Consider the following 26,289-nt stretch of genomic DNA (forward strand, 5'->3'; position numbering starts at 1 on the left):
AAAGAGCGCATATGTGGCGAAGAAACGCCGCAACACATAACAACGTGACATGAAACGCTTCAAACTTAAACGCCAACAGCACAAAATGCTGCACCCGAAAACTAAAATGGCTCAACCCAAAACGCTGCAACATGAAACAACGCAACATGAAATGCCGACAACACGAAATGTCGTGGCAAGAAACGTCGCAACACGAAATGCTGCAACAGTTGTGACACCAAACGGCGCAACTTGAAATAGCGCCACCCAAATCATGAAACATCATAATACAAAACGCAGTCAACACAAAATGCTACATGAACATTTTTGTACAGTAACAATCATGAATTAAGATTCACGATTGAGGCCCGGCTAGCTCAGTCGGTAAAGCATGAGACTCTTAATCTCCGTGTCGTGGGTTTGAGCCCCATGTTGGGTGATTGACTTTTGCCAAGGAAATTCAACATGAGACAGTGCGATACTTCAAATAAATCAATAAAAAAAAAACTGTAGCGATGTGCGAGTTTGCTTTCTTCTGCTAAACTCACTTAATTAACAACAATTTTCTTTTTGTACAGTAATAATCAATAAAGAGCGCATATAAAGCTTAGAAAGTTTAAAATCACATAAAAAGACAACTGTGTCTATGACGTAAAAAGGTAGGAATAAAAACATGACTCATAAACATATAAGGGACACAATCTGAAAATGGACAAGAAACTATTCTTCACAGAGATGTTGTTTATTTGCATTTTTCACAGGTGCATAAATCAAATGGAGGTGATATTAAACACTAATGACTTCAATGTTTCAAGAAGGTTCCACCAAGACTTGAACTTGGATCACTGGATTCAGAGTCCAGAGTGCTAACCATTACACCATGGAACCTGTAAATGTACATGTAAAACAATGTGATCCTACAGTACACAGTATTTGATTGGATTTGATAGATTGTCATTGATCCCTTGAGTGTGTGATGTCTGAAAAACATAGGTCGAAGTTTAAAATCAAGTTTTAGGTCAAAACTAAAAATAAATATGACTAAGTGAGTACGAGGTACAAAGTACTGACTGAAAACAGGACTTAACAACTTAAGAGCTTCTCCAGGATTTGATACCAGGGTCTCTCATACCTTAAGCAAAAATACAGGAGTGGACCAACAAGACCTGGAACAAGTCTTTACAGAAAATCAAATGAAACGTCAAATTTTGATAGGGGACTCAATCTGAAACTTGATTACTTTATTACACTTTTATACTTATTGATCCCTTGAGTGTGTGATGTTTGAAAAAAAATTTCAAATCAAGTCTAAAGTCACAAATACAATAACAACTGTGTGTATGAGGAAGAAAGTTATGATTGCAAAAAGGAGTACTAAAGAGGGTTTGTTCGGGAATTGAACCCGGGAGCTCTCGCACCCGAAGCGAGAATCATACGACTAGACCAACAAGCCCTGCATGAATATTTCCCCAACTGATCTCATGAAATGTGAAATTAGGGGACACAATCTGAAATGTTGTGGCAAACTTTTGACCAACATTTTAATTTACTACCATTTTCATGAACAAATCTATTATATCCATTCAAGTCCTCTTTACTGCATGATATTTTTGTATTTAAATACAGGTTCCACGGTGTAATGGTTAACACTCTGGACTTTGAATCCAGTGATCCAAGTTCAAGTCTTGGTGGAACCAATTTACGGTAAATTAAGTACTATGGTAATCATTAATAATACTGTTATTGATAAAATATTTTGGAGAATTCATATATGTTTAAGAGTCCTTTCTTTATTCATAGTCATGTTTGGATCAGCTAGTACTTTTCAATATATATTCTGTATACCAGTTTCTCTTTGTCTACAGAAGTTTGTATTGTTTTAGTCATTGGAATGTGAAAGGGATACATCCCCCTCTTTATTCCTATTCTGTCTTGATGGTCCTTCTTACTCAGCATAGAAATAAACTGAGGGTTTACCACCTCAGTCCTAGAACAAATAGAGCTCGTAAGTTGAGACACAACTGTATTTATTTTGGATGTTTTTATTGATCTCTTGAGTGTTTGATGTATGAAATATTAAATGGCAAAATCCCAAAATGCTGCACCCGAAAACTAAAATGGCTCAACCCAAAACGCTGCAACATGAAACAACGCAAGATGAAATGCCGACAACACGAAATGTCGTGGCACGAAACATCGCAACAGTAACAATCATTCATCAAGGTAGAGCGTGAGACTCTTAATCTCAGGGTCGTGATTTCGAGCCCCACGTTGGGCGATTGAATTTTGCCAAGGAAATTCAACACGAGATAGTGCGACACTTTTAATAAATCAATAAAAAAAAGTAACGATGTTCGAGTTCATATTCTTCTACTAACTAAAATGGCTCAACCCAAAACCCTGCAACATGAAATGCCGACAACACGAAACGTCGCAATACAAAATGCTACAACAGCTGCAACACGAAATGGCGCAACTTGACCGTAACACAAAACGCCATCAACACGAAACGATGTAACACAAAATGCTACATTAATATTTTTGTACAGTCACGATTAAATATCAAGGTCAACAATGTAGGCCCGGCTAGTTCAGTCGGTAGAGAATGAGAATCTTGATCTCAGGGTCGTGGGTTTGAGCCACTCGTTGCGCGGTTAAGTTTTTCCCAAGGAAATTCAACACAAACACTGCCACACTTCTAATAAATAAAAAAAACTGTGCAAAACGCTGCAACATGAAAACTGTCTATCTGTCTATTTATCTATCTATCTATCCATCTAAATACTGCATATTTCAGTTTTACTATAAAAAACAAAGTTGTCTTTGACAAAAAAGGCATAAAACCTTATTTGTTTTACTTTACACCCCTAGTTTTTATGGATCCCATAAGTGAGTGATGTCAATGAAAAAATTATCAAAATCAAGTCAAAAGTCACAAATGAAAAAACGTATAATTGAAAAATATCTTCTAATAAGAAACGATCTAAAATTGCACTTTTATCAACATTTGAGGTGCTCTCTTTTTCATGCTGCAGGACACTCTGAATAGTATCCACTTCAGTTGTACAAGTTGGTTCCACCAAGACTTGAACTTGGATCACTGGATTCAAAGTCCAGAGTGCTAACCATTACACCATGGAACCTGTAAACATAAGTGCAATGTTTTAACGCAGTTTTAGATTGTGTCCCCTGTATGTTCTTAAGTCCTGTTTTCAATCATGGATCTGTCCCTCGTACACACACTTGTTACATTTTTGACTTTAGACTTGGTTTTGAACTTTTATTTCACTTTTCCAGAGGGCACATGATCAAGGGATAAATGAAAATCTGCACAATCAAATACAGTTGGTTCTTACTTTACAAGCTCTATTTGTTCTAGGACTGATCTTGTAAACCCAAATTTTATTTGTGCATGAAGATGGTAGTGAATTTAATTTTTAGTTAAAATATTGTGTCCCCTATCAAACTTGTGTTCAGCAATCCATGAATTGATTAACGTGGACCCCGACTTAAACAAGTTGAAAAACGTATTCGGGTGTTACCATTTAGTGGTCAATTGTACGGAATATGTACTGTACTGTGCAATCTACTAATAAAAGCTTCAATCAATCAAAATCCTGTTGCAGGGTTTGTTGATCTTGGACGAGTCCTTGTGTTCAAATTATTTTAGGAACGTGTAGGTTCCATGGTGTAATGGTTAGCATTCTGGACTTTGAATCCAGTGATCCAAGTTCAAGTCTTGGTGGAACCAACTTGCAGTATTTAAGTGGACATTTTTCATTGATTGCTTTAGTGTATGCCTTCAGAAAATAGGATAAAAATAGTTTACAATGAAGTTCACAGTCAAAAATAGAAAGAAATATGACTATGTGTGAATGAGGTAAAAAGTAGTGACTGAAAACAGGACTTAAAGACATAAAAGCTTGTCCAGGATTTGAACCCATCTCTCACACTCTGAGCAAGAAGGATACGACTACTAAGAAGTCCTGGAACGAGACTTACCAGCGAATGTTATGAAATTTGAAATTTTAATAGGGGACACAATCGGAAACTTGAGAACCTTTTTGCACTTTTATATTTATTTAGATTCACTGACATTTTCATACATAGATGAACTAAGGGTTACCAGCTCAGTCCTAGAACAAACTGTGGTCATAAATTTAGGTACCACTGTATTTGATAAGTCTCGAATGTAACAACAACTGTGTGTACAAGAAAGACAAGTTATGATTAAAAATGGGACTTACAAACATAAGGGTTTGTCCGGGAATTGAACACGGGACCTCTCGCACCCTAAACGAGAATCATACGACTAGACCAACAAGCCTAAAATACGAAATAGCGAACATCTTTTAAAAATTTTACAATGTTTTATTAGGGGACACATTCTGAAACTGTGCTTTTAACACATATTTGGATTGACTACCATTTTCATGCATAAATAAACTGAGGGTTTACCACCTCAGTCCTAGAACTAATAGAGCTCGTAAGTTGAGACACAACTGTATTTTTTTCAGAGATTTTTATTGATCTCTTGAGTGTGTGATGTATGGAATATTGATATAAAAGTTTAAAGTCACAAATGTAAAGACAAGTGTGTGTACGAGGGAACAAGTTCTTACTAAAAACAGGACTAATAAACATAAGAGCACGATTAGAAACTGCATTACAACATTGTACTTTTAAGCCAAATTTAGACTAATTTCTTTTTTCATGTAAAAATGAATGATGTCAGGTTGTACTAAACACTAATCATTCTTAATGTCAAAAAAAGGTTCCACCAAGACTTGAACTTGGATCACTGGATTCAGAGTCCAGAGTGCTAACCATTACAGCATGGAACCTGTAAATGTACATGTAAAACAATGTGATCCTACAGTACTGGGGCACACCTGGGGCACAAATAATTCATGTGAGCGTGCAAAGCGCGCAAGCAAAAACATTTTTAGCACTTATTTATCATAAAAAATACATAAATAGTGCTTTAAATTATGAAATCATACCAGATTATGTTGTATGGATCTTTGATCTCTCATCCTCTCTCTCTCTCTAACTCTCTCTCTCTTTCTCTCTCTCTCAACTGAAGTCTCGATCCACACGTGAATAAATTACCATATTAATTAACCATGTGCTCATTGTTACGTGGAGTGAATACAGTAGCAAACAATTACCATACTAAGTAGTATGTGCGCTGTTGTCTATGTTATGTAGACTTAAAACTGAAGCGGTTTTTATTATTGGTGAAATTTTTACTGGGGCACTGCAGATCAACAGTGGGGCACGTGCCCCAGTGAAATATGTCTGGGGACTCCCCTGTCGTACACTCAGTCACAAGTCTTGTTTTTTTTTTCACTTAAACTTGATTTAAACGTTTCCCTACATTTTCCTGACAACTTACACTCAAGGTGTCAATGAAAATCTATTAAATTTCATGAATACTGTTTTCTGTTGGATCATTTGCTTTTGCCTGAGTAGATACAGGTTCCATGGTGTAATGGTTAGCACTCTGGACTTTGAATCCAGTGATCCAAGTTCTAGTCTTGGTGGAACCAACTTGTACAATTTTTGTGTTCAGTATGATCCATTTGATTATCTCTTCCATGAAATATAAATCAAATTTAAATTCAGGATTGTGTTAAAAGTGCAGTTTGGTATTGTGGTCCGTAGTAAAAGTTTATATATTCGCCACATTCATTTTCAGGGCTTGTTGGTCTATTCTAAAGAAATTCAATTTCCAGACGAGCCCTTGTGTTTATAAGTCTTATTTACAATCAGAACTTTTCTCCTGGTACACACAGTTGTTGTTACATTTGTGACTTTAGACTTGATTTTGATTATTTTTGCAGATATCACACACTGAAGGGATCAATGACAATCTTTCAAATCTAATCAAGTACTTTGTACTGTAGGATCACATTGTTTTACATGCACATCCATGGTGTAATGGTTTGCACTCTGGACTCTGAATCCAGTGATCCAAGTTCAAGTCTTGGTTGAACTTTCTTGTGATATTGGAGTGAGTTTAAATTTGGCTTAAAAGTACAGTGTTGTAGTCCAGTTTCTATCTGTTCTCTTATGTTTATAAGTCCTGTTTTTAGTAAGAATTTGTTCCCTCGTACACACAAATGTCTTTACAGTTGTGACTTTAAACTTTTCCCTTAATATTTCATACATCAAACACTCAAGAGATCAATAAAATCAATATAAATCTCTGAAATAAATACAGTTGTGTGTCAACTTACGAGCTCTATTAGTTCTAGGACTGAGGTGGTAAACCCTCAGTTTATTTATGCATGAAAATGGTAGTCAATCAAAATATGTGTTAAAAGCACAGTTTCAGATTGTGGCCCCTAATAAAAGATTAAAACATTTTTAAAAGATGTTTGCCATTATGTTTTTACGGCTTGTTGGTCTAGTCATATGATTCTCGCTTAGGGTGCGAGAGGTCCTGGGTTAAATTCCGGACAAACCCTTATGTTTATAAGTCCTATTTTTAATCATAACTTGTCTTTCTTGTACACACAGTTGTTGTTACATTCGAGACTTATCAAACACAGTGGTACCTATATTTATGACCACAGTTTTTTCTAGGACTGAGCTGGTAACCCTTAGTTCATCTATGTATGAACATGTCAGTGAATCTAAATTAGTATAAAAGTGCAAAGAGTTAATCAAGTTTCAGATTGTGTCTGCTATTAAAATCTCACAATTCATAACATTTGTTGGTAAATATCGTTCCAGGTACTCTTAGTATCATCGTATTCTTCTTGCTCAGAGTGTGAGAGATGGTCTGTGTTTAAATCCTGGACAAGCTTTCATGTCTTTAAGTCCTGTTTTCAGTCATTACTTTTATCTCATGCACACATAGTTATATTTCTTTCGACTGTGAACTTCATTGTACACAATTTTTATCTTATTTTCTGAGGGTATGGACTAAAGCAATCAATGAGTATTGTCCACTTAAATACTGCAAGTTGGTTCCACCAAGACTTGAATTTGGATCACTAGATTCAAAGCCCAGAGTGCTAACCATTACACCATGGAACCTACACAATCCTAAAATAATTTGAACACAAGGACTTGTCCAAGATCAATAAACCCTGCAAAAGGATTTTGATTGATTGATTGATTGATTGAAACGTTCATTAGTAGATTCCACAGTACAGTACATATTCCGTACAATTGACCACTAAATGGCAACACCCGAATATGTTTTTCAACTTGTTTAAGTCGGGGTCCACGTTAATCAATTCATGGATTGCTGAACAAATATTTAATAGGGGACACAATCTTTTAACTAAAAATAAAATTCGCTACCATCTTCATGCACTAATAAATAAGGGTTTCCAAGATCAGTCCTAGAACAAATAGAGTTTGAAAATTGAGAACCAACTGTACCAATTTTGTAGATTTTCATTGATCCCTTAATTCTGTGCCCTCCGGAAAAGTAAAATAAAAGTTCAAAACCAAGTCTAGAGTCACAAATGTAACAACAAATGTGTGTACGAGGGACAGATCCATGATTGAAAACAAGACTTGAGAACATATAGGGGACACAATCTGAAAATGGGTTAGAACTTTGCACTTATATTTACAAGTTCCATGGTGTAATGGTTAACACTCTGGACTTTGAATCCAGTGATCCAAGTTCAAGTCTTGGTGGAACCAATTTGCATTAGTTAAGTGGGAACTAAGGAATACCGTTGGGTTATTATGGATCCCTCGAGTGTGTGATGTCTCATAAAATGTTCAAAATCAGGTCTAACGTCACAAATTTAACAACAACTGTGTGTATGAGGAGGAAAGTTATGATTGAAAAGAGGATTTATGAATATACGACTTCTCTGAAAAACAATGTGTCAAATATCTTGAATTTTTTTAAAACTTTTAATAGGGGACAGAATCTTAATCCGACAAATGATATGACTAAAAACAGGACTTATAAACATACAAGGAGCACAATCTGAAACTGCGGTTCAATATTGTACTTTTTAGCTAAATTTGGATTCACTTTCTTTTTTTAAAATATTCAAAGGGCCATCACCAATCACTCTAATGTTACAAGAAGGTTCCACCAAGACTTGAACTTGGATCCCTGGATTCAGAGGCCAGAGTGAGTAAAACAATGTGATCCTACAGTACACAGTACTTGTTATGATTTGATAGATTGTCATTGATTCCTTGAGTGTGTGATGTCAAAATAAAGGAGATACAAGTTCAAAATTAAGTTCACAGTCAAAAATTTAACCTGCGGAAAGTCGTCAGCCTGAAGTATCCCTCTGTCTCGGATTTTTAGTTTACTACCATTTTCATGAAAAAATATCAAAAAAATATGTTATATCCAATCAAGTAATGTTTACTGCATGATCATTTTGGGGGTTTGCACTCTGGACTTTGAATCCAGTGATCTAAGTTCAAGTCTTGGTGGAACCAACTTGCATTAAAAAAAAATACAAAGAAAACAGACTTGCTTCAGCAGCACAATAGTGGTCCTGTAGTTGTAGGAGATGTATCAAAACATCATCAGGAGTCCCGATAAAACCCGAAAACAGCAGAAAAAGGAATTTTTAGGAAAACCTTTTGTTGCTAAAATGTCGTAAGGGAGGATGCTTACACTAAAATTCAAAACCACGGACTTGTTTTAGCGCCACAATACTGGTCAATAAAAATCCCCCAAATAAATACAGTTGTGTCTCAACTTACGAGCTCTATTAGTTCTAGGACTGAGGTGGTAAACCCTCAGTTTATTTATGCATGAAAATGGTAGTCAATCAAAATATGTGTTAAAAGTGCAGTTTCAGATTGTGTACCCTATCAAAACATTAAAACATTTTTAATAGATGTTTGCGTTTATTTATTAATAGCTTGTTGGTCTAGTCGTATGATTCTTGCTTAGGGTGCGAGAGGTCCTGGGTTCAATTCCCGGAGAAGCCCTTGTGTTTGTAAGTCCCATTTTTAATCATGACTTGTCTTTCTCGTACACACAGTTTTATTGTTACATTCGAGAATTATCAAATACAGTGTTACCTAAATTTATGACCACAGTTTGTTCTAGGACTGAGCTGGTAACCCTTAGTTCATCTATGTATGAAAATGTCAGTGGATCTAAATAAGTATAAAAGTGCAATAAGGTAATCAAGTTTCAGATTGTGTCCCCTATTAAAAGTTGACATTTCATAACATGTGTTGGAAAGTCTCGTTCCGGGACTTCTTTGTATCATCGTATCCTTCTTGCTCAGAGTGTGAGAGATGGTCTGGGTTCAAATCCTGGACAAGCTTTTATGTCTTTAAATCCTGTTTTCAGTCATTACTTTTTATCTCGTACACACATAGTCATATTTCTTTCTACTTTTGACTGTGAACTTCATTGTAAACTATTTTTATCCTATTTTCTGAGGGTATGCACTAAAGCAATCAATAGGAATTGCCCCCTTAAATACTGCAAGTTGGTTCCACCAAGACTTGAACTTGGATCACTGGATTCAAAGTCCAGAGTGCTAACCATTACACCATGGAACCTGCAAAAATCAGACTCTAATTTTAACACAGTGACTTGTCCAAGACCAACAAACTGCAACAGGATTTTGATTGATTGATTGACTGAAACTTTTATTAGTAGATTGCACAGTACAGTACATATTCCGTACAATTGACCACTAAATGGTAACACCCGAATATGTTTTTCAACTTGTTTTAGTTGGGGTCCACGTTAATCAATTCATGGATTGCTGAACAAATATTTAATAGGGGATACAATCTTTTAACTATAAATAAAATTCACTACCATATTCATGCACAAATACATAAGGGTTTACAAGATCAGTCCTAGAACAAATAGAGCTTGTAAAATAAGAACCAACTGTACCAATTTTGTAGATTTTCATTGATCCCTTGATTCTGCGCCCTCTGGAAATGTGAAATAAAAGTTCAAAACCAAGTCTAGAGTCACAAATGTAACAACAAGTGTGTGTACGAGGGACGGGTCCATGATTGAAAACAAGACTTGAGAACACCTAGGTTTACAGGTTCCATGGTGTAATGGTTAGCACTCTGGACTTTGAATTCAGTGATCCAAGTTCAAGTCTTGGTGGAACCAACTTGCAGTGGATAAGGGGTCGATTAAGGAAAACCGTTGGGTTATTATGGATCCCTCGAGTGTGTGATGACCAATAAAATGGTCAAATTCAGGTCTAACATCACAAATTCAATAACTGTGTGTATGAGGAGGAAAATAATGATTGAAAAGAGGATTTATGAATGTACTACTTCTCACATCCGAAGCCTAAAAAGCCCTGAAAAATAATGTGTCAAATATCTAGAATTTTTTTTAAAACTTAATAATGGACACAATCTAAAACTGACAAACGATGTGACTAAAAACAGGACATATAAACATATAAGGAGCACAATCTGAAACTGCAGTACAATATTGTACTTTTTAGCTAAATTTGGATTCACTCTCTTTTTTAAAAATATTCAAAGGGCGATCACCAATCACTCAATGTTACAAGAAGGTTCCACCAAGACTTGAACTTGGATCCCTGGATTCAGAGGCCAGAGTGAGTAAAACAATGTGATCCTACAGTACACAGTACTTGATTGGATTTGATAGATTGTCATTTATCCCTTGAGTGTGTGATGTCAAAATAAAGGAGATACAAGTTCAAAATTAAGTTCACAGTCAAAAATCTAACCTGCGGGAAAGTCGTCAGCTTGAAGCATCCCTCTGTCTCGGATTTTTAGTTTACTACCATTTTCATGAAAAAATATCAAACAAATCTGTTATATCCAATCAAGTAATGTTTACTGCATGATAATTTGGGGGATTATACAGGTTACATGGAGTAATGGTTAGCACCCTGGACTTTGAATCCAGTGATCTCAGTTCAAGTTTTGGTGGAACCAACTTGAATTAAAACAAAATACAAGAAAACGTACTTGTTTCAGCAGTACATTACTGGTCCTGAAGTTAAAGGAGATGTATTGTAAGGTCATCAGGAGTACCAAAAATGGCAGAAAATTAACATTTTTGGAAAAAAAATTTTGCTAAAATTTCGTGAGGGTGGACCCTTTTAAAAAAAAAAATTGAGAACAGACTTGCTTCAGCAGCACAATACTGGTCCTGTAGTTGTAGGAGATGTCTCGAAACATCATCAGGAGTCCCAATAAAACCTGAAAATAGCAGAAAAATAAATTTTTAGGAAAAAATAGTTTTGCTAAATTGTCATAAGGGAGGATCCTTACACAAAAATTCAAAACCACGGACTTACTTTAGCGCCACAATACTGGTCAATAAAAATCTCTGCAATAAATACAGTTGTGTCTCAACTTACGAGCTCTATTAGTTCTAGGACTGAGGTGGTAAACCCTCAGTTTATTTGTGCATGAAAATGGTAGTCCATCAAAATATGTGTTAAAACCACAGTTTCAGATTGTGGCCCCTATTAAAAGATTACAACCTTTTTAAAAGATGTTTTCCATTGTGATTTTAAGGCTTGTTGGTCTAGTGGTATGATTCTCGCTTAGGTTGCGGGAGGTCCCGGGTTCAATTCCCGGACAAGCCCTTATGTCTGTAAGTCCTATTTTTAATCATAACTTGTCTTTCTTGTACACACAGTTGTTGTTACATTCGAGACTTATCAAATACAGTGGTACCTACATTTATGACCACAGTTTGTTCTAGGACTGAGCTGGTAACCCTTAGTTCATCTATGTATGAAAATGTCAGTGAATCTATATATATATATATATATATATATATATATATATATATATATATATATATATATATATATATATATATATATATATATATATATATATATATATATATATATATATATATATATATATATATATATATATATATATATATATATATATATATATATAGTATAAAAGTGAAATAAGGTAATCAAGTTTCAGATTGTGTCCTCTATTAAAAGTTGACATTTCATAACATTTTTTGGTAAGCCTCGTTCCAGAACTTCTTAGTATTGTCGTATTCTTCTTGCTCAGAGTGTGAGGGATGGTCTGGGTTCAAATCCTGGACAAGGTTTTAGGTCTTTAAATCCTGTTTTCAGTCATTACTTTTCACCTTGTACACACATAGTCATATTTCGTTTTAATTTTGACTGTGAACTTCATTGTAAAAAATTTTGATCCTATTTCCTGAAGGTATGCACTAAAGCAAACAATGAAAATTGTCCAATGAAATACTGCAAGATGGTTCCACCAAGACATGAACTTCGATCACTAGATTCAAAGTCCAAAGTGCTAACCATTACACCATGGAACCTGCAAATTATCTTATGATTTGAACACAAGGACTTGTCCAAGACCAATAAACCCTGCAACAGGATTTTGGTTGATTGATTGATTTAAACTTTTATTAGTAGATTTCACAGTACAGTACATATTCCGTACAATTGACCACTAAATGGTAACACCCGAATGTTTTTCAACTTGTTTATGTCGGGGTCCACGTTAATCAATACATGGATTGCTGAACAAATGTTTAATAGGGGACACCATTTTGTAACTAAAAATGTAATTCACTACCATCTTCATGCACAAATAAATAAGGGTTTACAAAATCAGTCCTAGAACAAATAGAGCTTTTAAATTAAGAACCAACTGTATTTGATTTTTTAGATTTTAATTGATCCCTTGATTATGTGCCCTCTGGAAAAGTGAAATAAAAGTTCAAAACCAAGTTTAGAGTCACTAGCTCGCTCGCATTCCTCTGGACTTTGAATCAAGTGTTCCAAGTTCAAGTCTTGGTGGAACCAACCTGAAATAGTTAAGTGGCAACTAAAGAATATCATTGGATTATTCTGGATCCCTAGAGTGTGTGATGTCTCATAAAATGGTCCAAATCAGGTCTAACATCACTGTGTGTGTGAGGAGGCAAGTTATGATTGAAAAGAGGATTTATGAATATACTACTTCTCACTCCCGAATACCAAAAAGCCCTGAAATATAATGTGTCAAATATTTTAAATTGTTTTAAAACTTTTAATAGGGGACACAATATAAAACTGACAAATGATGTAAATAAAAATAGGATTTATAAACATAAAAGGAGCACAATCTGAAACTGCACTACAACATTGTACTTTTCAGCTAAATTTGGATTCACTCTCTTTTTTTTAAATATTCAAAGGGCGATCACCAATCACTCTAATGTTACAAGAAGGTTCCACCAAGACTTGAACTTGGATCCCTGGATTCAGAGGCCAGAGTGAGTAAAACAATGTGATCCTACAGTACACAGTACTTGTTATGATTTGATAGATTGTCATTGATTCCTTGAGTGTGTGATGTCAAAATAAAGGAGATACAAGTTCAAAATTAAGTTCAAAGTCATCAGCTTGAAGCGTCCCTCTGTCTCGGATTTTTAGTTTAGTACTATTTTCATGAAAAAATATCAAACAAATCTGTAATGTGCAATCAAGTAATGTTTACTGCATGGTAATTTGGAGGATTATACCGGTTCCAGGGTGTAATGTTTAGCATTCTGGACTTTGAATCCAGTGATCCAAGTTCAAGTCTTGGTGGAACCAACTTGCATTAAAACAAAATACAAAGAAAACAGATATGCTTCAGCAGCACATTACTGGTCCTGAAGTTGTAGGAGATGTCTTGTAAGGTCATCAGGAGTACCAAAAATGGCAGAAAATGCACATTTTTGGAAAACTTTTTTTCGCTAAAATTTCGTGGAGGGTGGAGCCTTACAAAAAAATTTAAGAACAGACTTGCTTCAGTAGCACAATACTGGTCCTGTAGTTGTAGGAGATGTCTCGAAAAATTATCAGGAGTCCCAATAAAACCTGAAAATAGCAGAAAAATTTATTTTTAGGAAAACATTTTTCAGCTAAAATGTCATAAGGGAGGATCCTGACACAAAATTCAAAACCATGAACTTGCTTTAGCGCCACAATACTGGTCAATAAAAATCTCCGAAATAAATACAGTTGTGTCTCAACTTACGAGCTCTATTAGTTCTAGGACTGAGGTGGTAAACCCTCAGTTTATTAATGCATGAAAATGGTAGTCAATCAAAATATGTGTTAAAAGCTCAGTTTCAGATTGTGGCCCCCATTAAAATATTCAAACATTTTTAAAAGATGTTTTCCAAAACACCTTAAAGGCTTGTTGGTCTAGTCGTATGATTCTCGCTTAGGGTGCGAGAGGTCCCGGGTTTAATTCCCGGACAAGCCCTTATGTTTTTAAGTCCAATTTTTAATCGTAACTTGTCTTTCTCGTTCTTGATTGATTGAAACTTTTATTAGTAGATTGCACAGTACAGTACATATTCCATACAATTGACCACTAAATGGTAACACCCGAATGTTTTTCAATGTTAATCCACGTTAATAAATCATTTATTGCTGAACAAATGTTTAATAGGGGACACCATTTTTTAACTAAAAATTAAATTTACTACCATCTTCATGCACAAATAAATAAGGGTTTACAAAATCAGTCCTAGAACAAATAGAGCTTGTAAATTAAGAACCAACTGTATTTGATTTTGTAGATTTTTACATTGATCCCTTGATTATGTGTCCTCTGGAAAAGTGAAAGAAAAGTTTAAAATCAAGTCTACAGTCACTAGCTCGCTCGGAGTCCTGGTTTGAGGTGATGGCTATATAGCTTTTAGCATAACGCTAGTTCATTGTTCGGTGTGTGTGTGTGTGTGTGTGTGTGTGTGTGTGTGTGTGTGTGTGTGTGTGTGTGTGTGTGTGTGTGTGTGTGTGTGTGTGTGTGTGTGTGTGTGTGTGTGCTAGTGATATAATAATGTAAGTGCATCATAAAGCCTATATGAACTCCATGGTGTTCAGGGATGAATAGTCTCTCCTATTGCTATCCTTCCATCCATCCATTTTCTACCGCTTATTCCCTTTCGGGGTCGCGGGGGGTGCTGGCGCCTATCTCAGCTACAATCGGGCGGAAGGCAGGGTACACCCTGGACTATTGCTATCCTACTATTTTTTTTTAGCAATAGTTACATTAATTATTTGTAATGTAGCAGCCTAGTTTTGAATGGCAGGGTTCCTGCTATCACATGTTGACAAAAATATAACATTTACATAATAAAAATCAACTACAGGCTTCCCAAATGCTGTAATAAATTAAAAATGAGTTGATTTGAAACTGTTTAATGTTGCACTTTTTATATGTAGAAGAAAAGTTTTGTCATTTTATTTACTCTGAGCAACAAGTTGAGGCAGTTTAATGTGGATTAACGTGGGCAGAATTATTATAGTGTTCCCAATGTTAAAAGGATAAAGTCATTGTTTACAAATTTAGTAAATAAATAACCCCCCAAAAATTATAATTTTTTGTTTTCTTACTGTACTGAAAATGAACCGAATCGTGACCTCTAAACTGAGGTATGTACCGAACTGAACTATTTGTGTACCAATACACTCCTAATAACTAAAAAAAAAAAAAAGCTTTAATTCCTTTTTTTTTTTTGCCACATTCATTTTTAGGGCTTGTCAGTCCTGTCTAATGATATTGATTCAGGTTAAATTTCCAGACAAGACCTTGGGTTTATAAGTCTTGTTTACAATCTTAACTTTCTTCCTCGTACACACAGTTTCAGTTTATTTATGCATGAAAATGGTAGTCAATCAAAATGTGTTAAAAGCACAGTTTAAGATTGTATCCCCTATTAAAAGATTAAAACTTTTTTAAAAGATGTTTGCCATCGTACCTTTAAGGCTTGTTGGTCTAGTCGTATGATTCTCGCTTAGGGTGCGAGAGGTCCCGGGTTCAATTCCCGGACAAGCCCTCATTTTTATTAGTCCTACTTTTAATCACAACTTGTCTTTCTTGTACACACAGTTGTTGTTACATTCATGACTTATCAAACACTGTGGTACCTACATTTATGACCACAGTTTGTTCTTGGACTGAGCTGGTAACCCTTAGTTCATTTATGTATGAAAATGTCTGTGAATCTAAATAAGTATAAACGTTCAATAAGGTAATCAAGTTTCAAGTTGACATTTCATAATGTTTGTTGTTAATTCTCGTTGCAGGACTTCTTAGTATCGTCGTATCCTTCTTGCTGAGGGTGTGAGAGACGATCTGGGTTCAAAACCTGGACAAGCTTTTGGGGCTACATTATACACCCCAGCTACCACCAAACCCCGCCCGCCCCCACCCAAGCCCGCCCTAAAGCGTTAGTGATGCATGGGATTCTGGGTATTTGTTCTGTTGTGTTTATGTTGTGTTACGGTGCAGATGTTCTCCCGAAATGTGTTTTGTCGTTCTTGTTTGGTGTGGGTTCACAGTGTGGCGCATATTAGTAAGAGTGTTACAATTGTTTAAACCCGCACCTTCAGTGTGACCTGTATGGCTGTTGAACAAGTATGCCTTATAGTCACTTACGTGTTTCCACAGAAGCCACATACAAAATGTGACGGAACTGGAAAGCAGTCCGCATAGTTTGTGGAGAGCGCTAACGACATTGCCATCACAGTTTGTCCTTATTGTTGTTGTGTGAGTGAAAACCAGCAGACTTTTGAGAGAATATTTGCTATTCATGATGGGAGGTTCCCGAAAAAGTTGGTAGGGTTGGCAAGTGTGATGCTGTCAAGTGACATTGATTAAACTCCCGGGTGGCACTAAGATTACATCTTCGCGCTATTCCCTGATAATCCCTTATGTGTAAGGAATGAGCTGGTAACCCTCAGTTTATCTATGTATGAAAATGTCAATGAAACTAAACATGTGTAAAAGTGCAAAAAAATAACCTAATTTTGGATTGTGTCCTCTATTAAAATCTCAAATTTCATGAGATTTTCTGGAAAGACTTCTTCCAGGTCTTGTTTATCCACTCCTTTATTTTTGCTTTGGGTGTGAGAGACCCTGGTTTCAAATCCTGGATAAGCTCTAAAGTTTTTAAATCCTGTTTTCAGTCAGTACTTTGTACCTCGTACTCACTTAGTCATATTTATTTTTACTTTTGACCTAAAACTTGATTTTAAACCTCAACCTATTTTTTTCAGACATCACACACTCAAGGGATCAATGACAATCTATCAAATCCAATCAAGTACTGTGTACTGTAGGATCACATTGTTTTACATGTACATTTACAGGTTCCATGGTGTAATGGTTAGCACTCTGGACTCTGAACCCAGTGATCCACGTTCAAGTCTTCGTGCAACCAACTGAGCATAAGCAAGTTATTCTGTTCTTTGGTATGTCTTGATGGATTTCATAAGTGATTGATGTCAATGAAAAAAATATCAAAATCAAGTCTAAAGTCACAAATGTAACAACAACTGTGCGAATTAGGAAAACAGTTGTTATTGAAAAATAGTACTTATAAACATAAGGACTTGTCCGGGTATTGAATTCAGGGTCCCTGACACACAAAGTGAAAATCACAATATTAAACAAAAAAGCCCTGAAAAACAAAGACTTTAAAAAAAAAAAAAAAACATCCTCTGATGAGACACAATCTGAAAAATCACTTTTAACACATGTCGACGTTTAGTTTGCTCCCTTGTTCATGCTAAAAACATTCAATGTAGGACATACTGAACACGAATCACTCAAGTTTTATAAGTTGGTTCCACCAAGACTAGAATTTAGATCACTGAATTTAAAGTCCAAAGTGCTAACCATTACACCATGGAACCTGTAAAATGATGTGAATTATCCTGCAGTAAACAGTAGTTGATTGGATGTAAAAGATTTGTTTGATATATTTTCATGAAAATGGTAGTAAATTAAAATGTTGGTTAAAAGTTTACCACAACGTTTCAGATCGTGTCTCCTAATTTCACATTTCATGAGATTAGTTGGGCAACCTTGCATGCAGGGCTTGTTGGTCTAGTCGTATGATTCTCGCTTCGGGTGCGAGAGGTCCTGGTTTCATTTCCCGGACAAGCCCTCTTTAGTACTCCTTTTTGCAATTATAACTTTCTTCCTCGTACACACAGTTGTCATTGTATTTGTGACCTTAGACTTGATTTGAACATTTTTTTCAAACATCACACACTCAATGGATCAATAACAGTGGTATGTCAGTGAATCTAAATAAGTATAAAAGTGCAATAGGGAATTAAGTTCCAGATTGTGTCCCCTATTAAAAATCTCACATTTCATGAGTTTTGCTGGAAAGACTTGTTCCAGGTCTTGTTGGTCCACTCCTGTATTTTTGCCTTGGGTGTGAGAGACCCTGGTATCAAAGCCTGGACAAGCTCTCCAGTCTTTAAGTCCTTTTTTCAGTCAGTACTTTGTACCTCGTACTCACTTAGTCATATTTATTTCTACTTTTGACCTAAAACTTAATTTTAAACTTCGACCTACTTTTTTTCAGACATCACACACTCAAGGGATCAATGAAAATCTATCAAATCCAATCAAGTACTGTGTACTGTAGGATCACATTGTTTTACATGTACATTTACAGGTTCCATGGTGTAATGGTTAGCACTCTGGACTCTGAATCCAGTGATCCAAGTTCAAGTCTTGGTGGAACCTTCTTGAAACATTAGAGTGATCAGTGTTCAATACCACCTCCATTTAATTAATGCTTCTGTGAAAATTGCAAATTATTAACATTTCTGTGAAGAATAGTTACTTGTCCATTTTCAGATTGTATCGTTTATAAATTCATGAGTCATGTTTTTATTCCTAACATTTTCCCTCGTACACACAGTTGTCTTTTTATGTGATTTTAAACTTGATTTTAAACTTTCTTAGCCTCATATGAGCTCTTTATTGATTATTACTGTACAAAAAGAAATATATTATTAATAAAGTGAGTTTAACAGAAGAATGTAAACTTACCAATTTTCGGTAAATTATATAATATGGTAATCATTAATGATACTGTTATTAATAAAATATTTTGGAGAATTCATATATGTTTAAGAGTCCTTTCTTTATTCATAGTCATGTTTGGATCAGCTAGTACTTTTCAATATATATTCTGTATACCAGTTTCTCTTTGTCTACAGAAGTCTGTATTGTTTTAGTCATTGGAATGTGAAAGGGATACATCCCCCTCTTTATTCCTATTCTGTCTTGATGGTCCTTCTTACTCAGCATAGAAATAAACTGAGGGTTTACCACCTCAGTCCTAGAACAAATAGAGCTCTTAATTGAGACACAACTGCATTTATTCCGGATGTTTTTATTGATCTCTTGAGTGTGTGATGTATGGGATATTAAATGGCAAAAGCCCAAAATGCTGCACACGAAAACTAAAATGGCTCAACCCAAAACGCTGCAACATGAAATGCCGACAACACGAAACGTCGCAATACAAAATGCTACAACAGCTGCAACACCAAAGGTCGCAACATGACCGTAACACAAAACGCCATCAACACGAAACGATGTAACACAAAATGCTACATGAATATTTTGTACAGTCACGATTAATTATCAAGGTCAACGACGTAGGCCAGGCTAGCTCAGTCGGTAGAGAATGAGGTTCTTGATCTCAGGGGTCGTGGGTTCGAGCCACTCGTTGGGCGGTTAAGTTTTTCCCAATGAAATTCAACACAAACACTGCCACACTTCTAATAAATAAAAAAACTGTAACAATGTGCAAAACTCTGCAACATGAATTCTGTCTATCTGTTTATTTATCTATCCATCTATCTATCTAAATACTGCATATTTCAGTTTTACTATAAAAAACAAAGTTGTCTTTGACAAAAAAGGCATAAAACCTTATTTGTTTTACTTTAAATCAACCTCAAGTTGATATAGAGATTTACTGTAAGCATTAAATAGATAAAAATAATAATAATTTGACTCATTTTTAACATTTTAGTGACTGAGACCCTCTATGCTCCCCAGGATCCCTAAGGATTAAAAGAAAAAAATCCATATATTTTGTTATGGTTTGAAAATGAAAAATATCAAAATGGCCCCCGCATGCTTAAATTTTTCCGTGCGCGGCCCTCTGTTGGAAAAACTTTGGATACCCCTGGTGTATGCCTTCAGAAATTAGGGTAAAAATAGTTTACAATGAATTTCAGAGTAAAAAGTAGAAAGAAATATGACTATGTGTGTACGAAGTAAAAAGTAATGACTGAAAACAGGATTTAAAGACATAAAAGCTTGTTCAGGATTTGAACCCAGACCATCGGAGAGGAGCAGCTTCCATCCATCCATTTTCTACCGCTTATTCCCTTTTGGGGTCGCGGGGGGCGCTGGCGCCTATCTCAGCTACAATCGGGCGGAAGGCGGGGTACACCCTGGACAAGTCGCCAGCTCATCGCAGGGCCAACACAGATAGACAGACAACATTCACACTCACATTCAAACACTAGGGCCAATTTAGTGATGCCAATCAACCTATCCCCAGGTGCATGTCTTTGGAAGTGGGAGGAAGCCGGAGTACCCGGAGGGAACCCACGCATTCACGGGGAGAACATGCAAACTCCACACAGGAAGATCCCGAGCCTGGATTTGAACCCAGGACTGCAGGAACTTCGTATTGTGAGGCAGACGCACTAACCCCTCTGCCACCGTGAAGCCGAGGAGCAGCTTGTTAAGACTTTAGTTTGGGGGCTACTTCATATGTTCATGTGGAAACTCGCTAAATACACCTCCGAACCCAACTGGGACCCCCGTACCAAAACGGTTTAATACAAATACACGTACCGTTACACCCCTAGTTTTTATGGATCCCATAAGTGAGTGATGTCAATGAAAAAATGATCAAAATCAAGTCAAAAGTCACAAATGAAAAAAGTTATTATTGAAAAATATCTTCTATTAAGAAACAATCTGAAATTGCACTTTTATCAACATTTAAGGTGCTCTCTTTTTCATGCTGCAGGACACTCTGAATATTATCCACTCCAGTTGTACAAGTTGGTTCCACCAAGACTTGAACTTGGATCACTGGATTCAAAGTCCAGAGTGCTAACCATTACACCATGGAACCTGTATAACCCCCCAAATGATCCTGCAGTAAACAGTACTTGATTGGATATAAAAGATGTGTTTGATATTTTTTCATGAAAATGGTAGTAAACTAAAAATCCGAGACAGAGGGACGCTTCAAGCTGAGGACTCTCCCGCGGGTTAGATTTTTGACTGTGAACTTAATTTTGAACTTGTATCTCCTTTATTTTGACATCACACACTCAAGGGATCAATGACAATCCATCAAATCCAATCAAGTACTGTGTACTGTAGGATCACATTGTTTTACATGTACATTTACAGGTTCCATGGTGTAATGGTTAGCACTCTGGACTCTGAATCCAGTGATCCAAGTTCAAGTCTTGGTGGAACCTTCTTGAAACATTAGAACACTTACTCATTCCCCTTTGAATATTTTTTTAAAAAAGAGAGTGCATCCAAATTTAGCTAAAAATTACAATGCTGTAGTGCAGTTTCCGATTGTGCTCCTTATATGTTCATAAATCCTGTTTTTAGTAACATCACTTATCAGTTTTAGATTGTGTCCCTTTTTATAAGGTTAAAAGAAATTCAACATGTTTGCCACCTTGTTTTTCAGGGCTTTTTAGTCTAGTGGTATGAGTCTCACTTCGGGTGTGATAAGGCGTATTTTTATAAATCCTGTTTCAAACCACAACTTTCCTCCTCATACACACAGTTGTTGTTACATTTGTGATTTTAGAAATAATTTTGACCATTTTATGAGACATCACAAGCTCGAGGGATCCATAATAATCCAGCAGGATTAATTATTTGCTACTTAAACACTGCAAATTGGTTCCACCAAGACTTGAACTTGGATCACTGGATTCAAAGTCCAGAGTGCTAACCATTACACCATGGAATCTGTAAACATAAGTGCAAAGTTTTAACGCAGTTTTAGATTGTGTGCCCTGTATGTTCTTAAGTCCTGTTTTCAATCATGGATCAGTCCCTCGTACAAACACGTGTTACATTTTTGACTTTAGACTTGGTTTTGAACTTTTATTTCACTTTTCCAGAGGGCACATAATCAAGGGATAAATGAAAATCCGCACAATCAATTACAGTTGGTTCTTACTTTACAAGCTCTATTTGTTCTAGGACTGATCTTGTAAACCCTTATTTGATTTGTGCATGAAGATGGTAGTGAATTTAATTTTTTGTTAAAAGATTGTGTCCCCTATCAAACATTTGTTCAGCAATCCATGAATTGATTAACGTAGACCCCGACTTAAACAAGTTGAAAAACTTATTCGGGTGTTACCATTTAGTGGTCAATTGTACGGAATATGTACTGTACTGTGAAATCTACGAATAAAAGTTTTAATCAATCAATCAATCAAAATCCTGTTGCAGGGTTTGTTGGTCTTGGACAAGTCCTTGTGTTCAAATTATTTTAGGATTGTGTAGGTTCCATGGTGTAATGGTTAGCACTCTGGACTTTGAATCCAGTGATCCAAGTTCAAGTCTTGGTGGAACCAACTTGCAGTATTTAAGTGGACATTTTCCATTGATTGCTTTAGTGTATGCCTTCAGAAAATAGGATAAAAATAGTTTACAATGAAGTTTACAGTCTAAAGTAGAAAGAAATATGACTATCTGTGAGTGAGGTAAAAAGTAATGACTGAAAACAGGACTTAAAGACATAAAGGCTTGTCCAGGATTTGAACCCAGACCATCTCTCACAATCTGAGCAAGAAAGATACGATGATACTAAGAAGTTCTGGACTGAGACTTACCAACGAATGTTATGAAATGTGAAATTTTAATAGGAGACACAATCGGAAACTTGATTACCTTATTGCACTTTTATACTTATTTAGATTCACTGACATTTTCATACATAGATGAACTAAGGGTTACCAGCTCAGTCCTAGAACAAACTGTGGTCATACATTTAGGTACCACTGTGTTTGATAAGTCACAAATGTAACAACAACTGTGTGTACAAGAAAGACAAGTTATGATTAAAAATAGGACTTCCAAACATAGGGGCTTGTCCGGGAATTGAACCCGAGACGTCTCGCACCCTTAGCGAGAATCATACAACTAGACCAACAAACCTAAGAGACATAACAGCAAACATCTTTTAAAAATGTTTTAATCCTTACGGGACACAATCTGAAACTGTGCTTTTAACACATATTTTGATTGACTACCATTTTCATGCATAAATAAACTGAGGGTTTACCACCTCAGTCCTAGAACTAATAGAGCTCGTAAGTTGAGACACAACTGTATTTATTGCAGAGATTTTTATTGATCTCTTGAGTGTGTGATGTATGGAATATTGATGAAAAAGTTTAAAGTCACAAATGTAAAGACATTTGTGTGTACGAGGGAACGAGTTCTTACTAAAAACAGGATTTATAAACATATAAGAGCTCATTTAGAAACTGGATTACAACATTTTACTTTTAAGCCAAATTTAGACTCATTCCTTTTTTCATGTGAAAATACTTAAAGGGAAGTTGAATTCCATTTAAAAGTTCTCTGCAAGAAAAAATGTGTACATCTTAATTCTGTATAAAAGTACCATGTTGTAGTCATTTTTCAAAACTGTGCTCTTTATATGTTTAAAAGTCTTGTTTTAAGTCACAAAAATGTTCCTTTATATACTTAGTTGTCTATACATTTGTGACTTTAGGATGGATTTTGACCATTTTTTTCAGATATCACACACTCAAGTGATCCATAAAAATGTATCAAATTAATTACAGCAGTATTACTGAATAATGTGTCACTTAAATCACTGTGAGTTGGTTCCACCAAGACTTGAACTCCTTGCAGGGTTTGTTGGTCTACAATTCTTGCTGAGGGTGTGAGAGATTCTTGGTTCATTTCCCGGACTAACTTTTATGTATTTAAGTCCTGTTTTTACTCTTTTTTTTTTACCCTCGCACACACATATCATATTTTTCAGACTATAAATCACAGTTTTTTTCATAGTTTGGCCGGGGGTGCGACTTATGTGTGAAATTATTAACACATTACCGTAAAATATCAAACAATATTATGTAGCTCATTCACGTAAGAGACTAGACGTATAAGATTTCATGGGATTTATCAATTAGGAGTGACAGATAGTTTGGTAAAGGTATAGCATGTTCTATATGTTATAGTTATTTGAATGACTCTTACCATAATATGTTACGTTAACATACCAGGCACTTTCTCAGTTGGTTATTTATGCCTCATATAACGTACACTTATTCAGCCTGTTGTTCACTATTCTTTACTTATTTTAAATTACCTTTCAAATGTCTATTCTTGGGGTCGGGTTTTATCAAATAAATTTCCCCCAAAAATGACATTTATACATGTTTTTTTCCTTCTTTATTTAGCATTTTTGGCAGGCGCGACTTATACTCCGGAGCGACTTATACTCTGAAAAATAAGGTAATTTAATGCACTTTTAACACATATTTGGTTTTACTGACATTTTCATACCTAGATGAACTAAGGGTTACCAGCTCAGTCCTAGAACAAAGCGTGGTCATACATTTAGGTACCACTGTTATTGATCCCTTGAGTGGTTGTTGTTTGAAAACATTGTTAAAATCAAGTCTAAAGTCATAAATGTAACAACTGTGTTTATGAGGAAGAAAGTCATGATTAAAAATTGGACTTAAAAACACGAGGGATTGTCCGGGAATTGAAGCCCGGACCTCTCACACCCGAAGCGAGAATCATACGACTAGACCAACAAGCCCTGCAGTCAGCTCTCCCCTATTAATCTCAAGAAATGTGAAATTTGGGGGCAAAATATGAAATTTTATGGTACATTTTTAACCAACATTTTAATTTACTACCATTTTCGTGAAAAACTGTCAAACTAAATCTGTTATAGCCAATCAAGTACTCTTTACTGTAGGATCAGTTAAATTATAAGAGGTTCCATGGTGTAATGGTTAGCACTCTGGACTTTGAATCCAGTGATCCAAGGTCAAGTCTTGGTGGAACCATCTTGTAATATAGTATTTAGTATGACCTCTCTTTGATCAGTACATGCACGATTAATGCAAATAATCTAAATTTAAGTGAAAAATACTTTCTTGTGACATCTCTTTGAAAGGTTTTTGATGTGAAGTAATCTGATTTTGGATTCAAAGTACAATCTTAAAGTGCAGTTTCAAATTGTACTTTTATATGTTTACGAGTCACTCCCTGCGTAGTTGAGGTGGGCGGGGTTTGGTGCTCGCGGGGTGTATAACATAGTCAGGATTTTTCAGGGATGCAAAGGATTCTGGGTATTTGTTGTGTTGCGTTTATGTTGTGCTACTGTGAGGATTTTCTCCCGAAATGTGTTTGTCATTCTTCTTTTGTCTGGGTTCTCAATGTGGCGCATATTAGTAGGAGTGTTAAAGTTGTTTATATCACAACCGTCAGTGTACTCTGTGTCACCCAGTATGCCTTCCAGTCGTGTGCGTTCAACTAAGGAATCCTCTCACAACATGTTGCTGGACTGGCAAGCAGTTTGTAGATGTTGTAGAGGGTTTTTAAGCCAATGGCTTCATAACATTCCCTTATTCTTGTCACCTGGGTGACCACCAGCAGATACTGGCAAGAATAATTGCGGGTCCCATTGTCTTTCTCATTTTGTGAAACGGGTCGAAATGGCAAACACGTATGCAAACCCTGCATAAGTGTTTTCCCAATAAATTAAGTTCACAGTCAAATATCTCACCTGAGGAAGAGTCGTCAGCTTGAAGCGTCCCTCTGTCTCGGACTCTCTCGTCGTCATGTGACGTGAGTGCATGTCTGTTATGATTTTGCTCACAAGTTTATCTTGGCCTGTCTGTAAAGTTTTGCCCTAACCTTAGCCAATCATCATGGATTTCTCCATCACACGGATGTTCTCAATCATCTAGGTGATTGTATTTTCTCCGTACATTTTTTCTCTCATTTTCTCTCTATGTAGCTTTGATGTAAGCTACCTCGCTACATGAGTTTAAAAGTAGCTAAGGTTCAAGAAAAGCTACCTATAAAAAAAGGGTGTTAAGTAACTGCCAAGCTACTGGAAAATATAGTTGAACTACGTAGCTTAGCGACATCTAGCTTGTTACTGCCCATCACTACATGTATATAAACATATGTTTATATATACCAAGTCCTGAAACAAGATTGTCCAACAAATTTCATGAAATGTGAGATTTTAATAGGGGACACAATCCAAAACTCTGTTATATTATTGCACTTTTAAACATATTTAGTTTTACTGACATTTTCATATATAGATGAACTAAGGGTTACCAGCTCAGTCCTAGAACAAACTGTAGTCATAACTTTAGGTACCACTGCTATTGATCCCTTGAGTGTGTGATGTGTTAAAATCAAGTCTTAAGTCACAAATACAATGACAACTGTGTGAAT

General features: G+C 35.9%; 18 non-coding genes across 18 annotated transcripts; 12 read left to right on the forward strand and 6 right to left on the reverse strand.

The window, feature by feature from the left end:
* Positions 1-795: 795 nt before the first annotated feature.
* trnaq-cug (transfer RNA glutamine (anticodon CUG)) lies at positions 796-867 on the reverse strand. Its single transcript has one exon. It is a non-coding gene; the product is annotated as a tRNA-Gln (tRNA).
* Positions 868-1,604: 737 nt separating this feature from the next.
* trnaq-uug (transfer RNA glutamine (anticodon UUG)) lies at positions 1,605-1,676 on the forward strand. Its single transcript has one exon. It is a non-coding gene; the product is annotated as a tRNA-Gln (tRNA).
* Positions 1,677-3,050: 1,374 nt separating this feature from the next.
* On the reverse strand, positions 3,051-3,122 carry trnaq-uug (transfer RNA glutamine (anticodon UUG)). The gene has a single exon. It is a non-coding gene; the product is annotated as a tRNA-Gln (tRNA).
* A 536-nt stretch (positions 3,123-3,658) lies between these two features.
* trnaq-uug (transfer RNA glutamine (anticodon UUG)) lies at positions 3,659-3,730 on the forward strand. Its single transcript has one exon. It is a non-coding gene; the product is annotated as a tRNA-Gln (tRNA).
* A 1,021-nt stretch (positions 3,731-4,751) lies between these two features.
* Positions 4,752-4,823, reverse strand: trnaq-cug (transfer RNA glutamine (anticodon CUG)). Its single transcript has one exon. It is a non-coding gene; the product is annotated as a tRNA-Gln (tRNA).
* A 636-nt stretch (positions 4,824-5,459) lies between these two features.
* On the forward strand, positions 5,460-5,531 carry trnaq-uug (transfer RNA glutamine (anticodon UUG)). Its single transcript has one exon. It is a non-coding gene; the product is annotated as a tRNA-Gln (tRNA).
* A 2,044-nt stretch (positions 5,532-7,575) lies between these two features.
* On the forward strand, positions 7,576-7,647 carry trnaq-uug (transfer RNA glutamine (anticodon UUG)). Its single transcript has one exon. It is a non-coding gene; the product is annotated as a tRNA-Gln (tRNA).
* Positions 7,648-9,426: 1,779 nt separating this feature from the next.
* trnaq-uug (transfer RNA glutamine (anticodon UUG)) lies at positions 9,427-9,498 on the reverse strand. The gene has a single exon. It is a non-coding gene; the product is annotated as a tRNA-Gln (tRNA).
* A 505-nt stretch (positions 9,499-10,003) lies between these two features.
* Positions 10,004-10,075, forward strand: trnaq-uug (transfer RNA glutamine (anticodon UUG)). The gene has a single exon. It is a non-coding gene; the product is annotated as a tRNA-Gln (tRNA).
* A 1,396-nt stretch (positions 10,076-11,471) lies between these two features.
* Positions 11,472-11,543, forward strand: trnap-agg (transfer RNA proline (anticodon AGG)). Its single transcript has one exon. It is a non-coding gene; the product is annotated as a tRNA-Pro (tRNA).
* Positions 11,544-14,130: 2,587 nt separating this feature from the next.
* On the forward strand, positions 14,131-14,202 carry trnap-agg (transfer RNA proline (anticodon AGG)). The gene has a single exon. It is a non-coding gene; the product is annotated as a tRNA-Pro (tRNA).
* A 1,507-nt stretch (positions 14,203-15,709) lies between these two features.
* On the forward strand, positions 15,710-15,781 carry trnap-agg (transfer RNA proline (anticodon AGG)). Its single transcript has one exon. It is a non-coding gene; the product is annotated as a tRNA-Pro (tRNA).
* A 2,636-nt stretch (positions 15,782-18,417) lies between these two features.
* trnaq-cug (transfer RNA glutamine (anticodon CUG)) lies at positions 18,418-18,489 on the forward strand. The gene has a single exon. It is a non-coding gene; the product is annotated as a tRNA-Gln (tRNA).
* A 2,353-nt stretch (positions 18,490-20,842) lies between these two features.
* Positions 20,843-20,914, reverse strand: trnaq-uug (transfer RNA glutamine (anticodon UUG)). The gene has a single exon. It is a non-coding gene; the product is annotated as a tRNA-Gln (tRNA).
* A 283-nt stretch (positions 20,915-21,197) lies between these two features.
* On the forward strand, positions 21,198-21,269 carry trnaq-cug (transfer RNA glutamine (anticodon CUG)). The gene has a single exon. It is a non-coding gene; the product is annotated as a tRNA-Gln (tRNA).
* A 440-nt stretch (positions 21,270-21,709) lies between these two features.
* On the reverse strand, positions 21,710-21,781 carry trnaq-uug (transfer RNA glutamine (anticodon UUG)). Its single transcript has one exon. It is a non-coding gene; the product is annotated as a tRNA-Gln (tRNA).
* Positions 21,782-22,325: 544 nt separating this feature from the next.
* Positions 22,326-22,397, forward strand: trnaq-uug (transfer RNA glutamine (anticodon UUG)). The gene has a single exon. It is a non-coding gene; the product is annotated as a tRNA-Gln (tRNA).
* A 2,412-nt stretch (positions 22,398-24,809) lies between these two features.
* trnaq-uug (transfer RNA glutamine (anticodon UUG)) lies at positions 24,810-24,881 on the forward strand. Its single transcript has one exon. It is a non-coding gene; the product is annotated as a tRNA-Gln (tRNA).
* The last annotated feature ends 1,408 nt before the right edge of the window (positions 24,882-26,289 follow it).

This window comes from Nerophis ophidion, linkage group LG11, assembly GCF_033978795.1.
Source record: "Nerophis ophidion isolate RoL-2023_Sa linkage group LG11, RoL_Noph_v1.0, whole genome shotgun sequence".
NCBI lineage: Eukaryota > Metazoa > Chordata > Actinopteri > Syngnathiformes > Syngnathidae > Nerophis > Nerophis ophidion.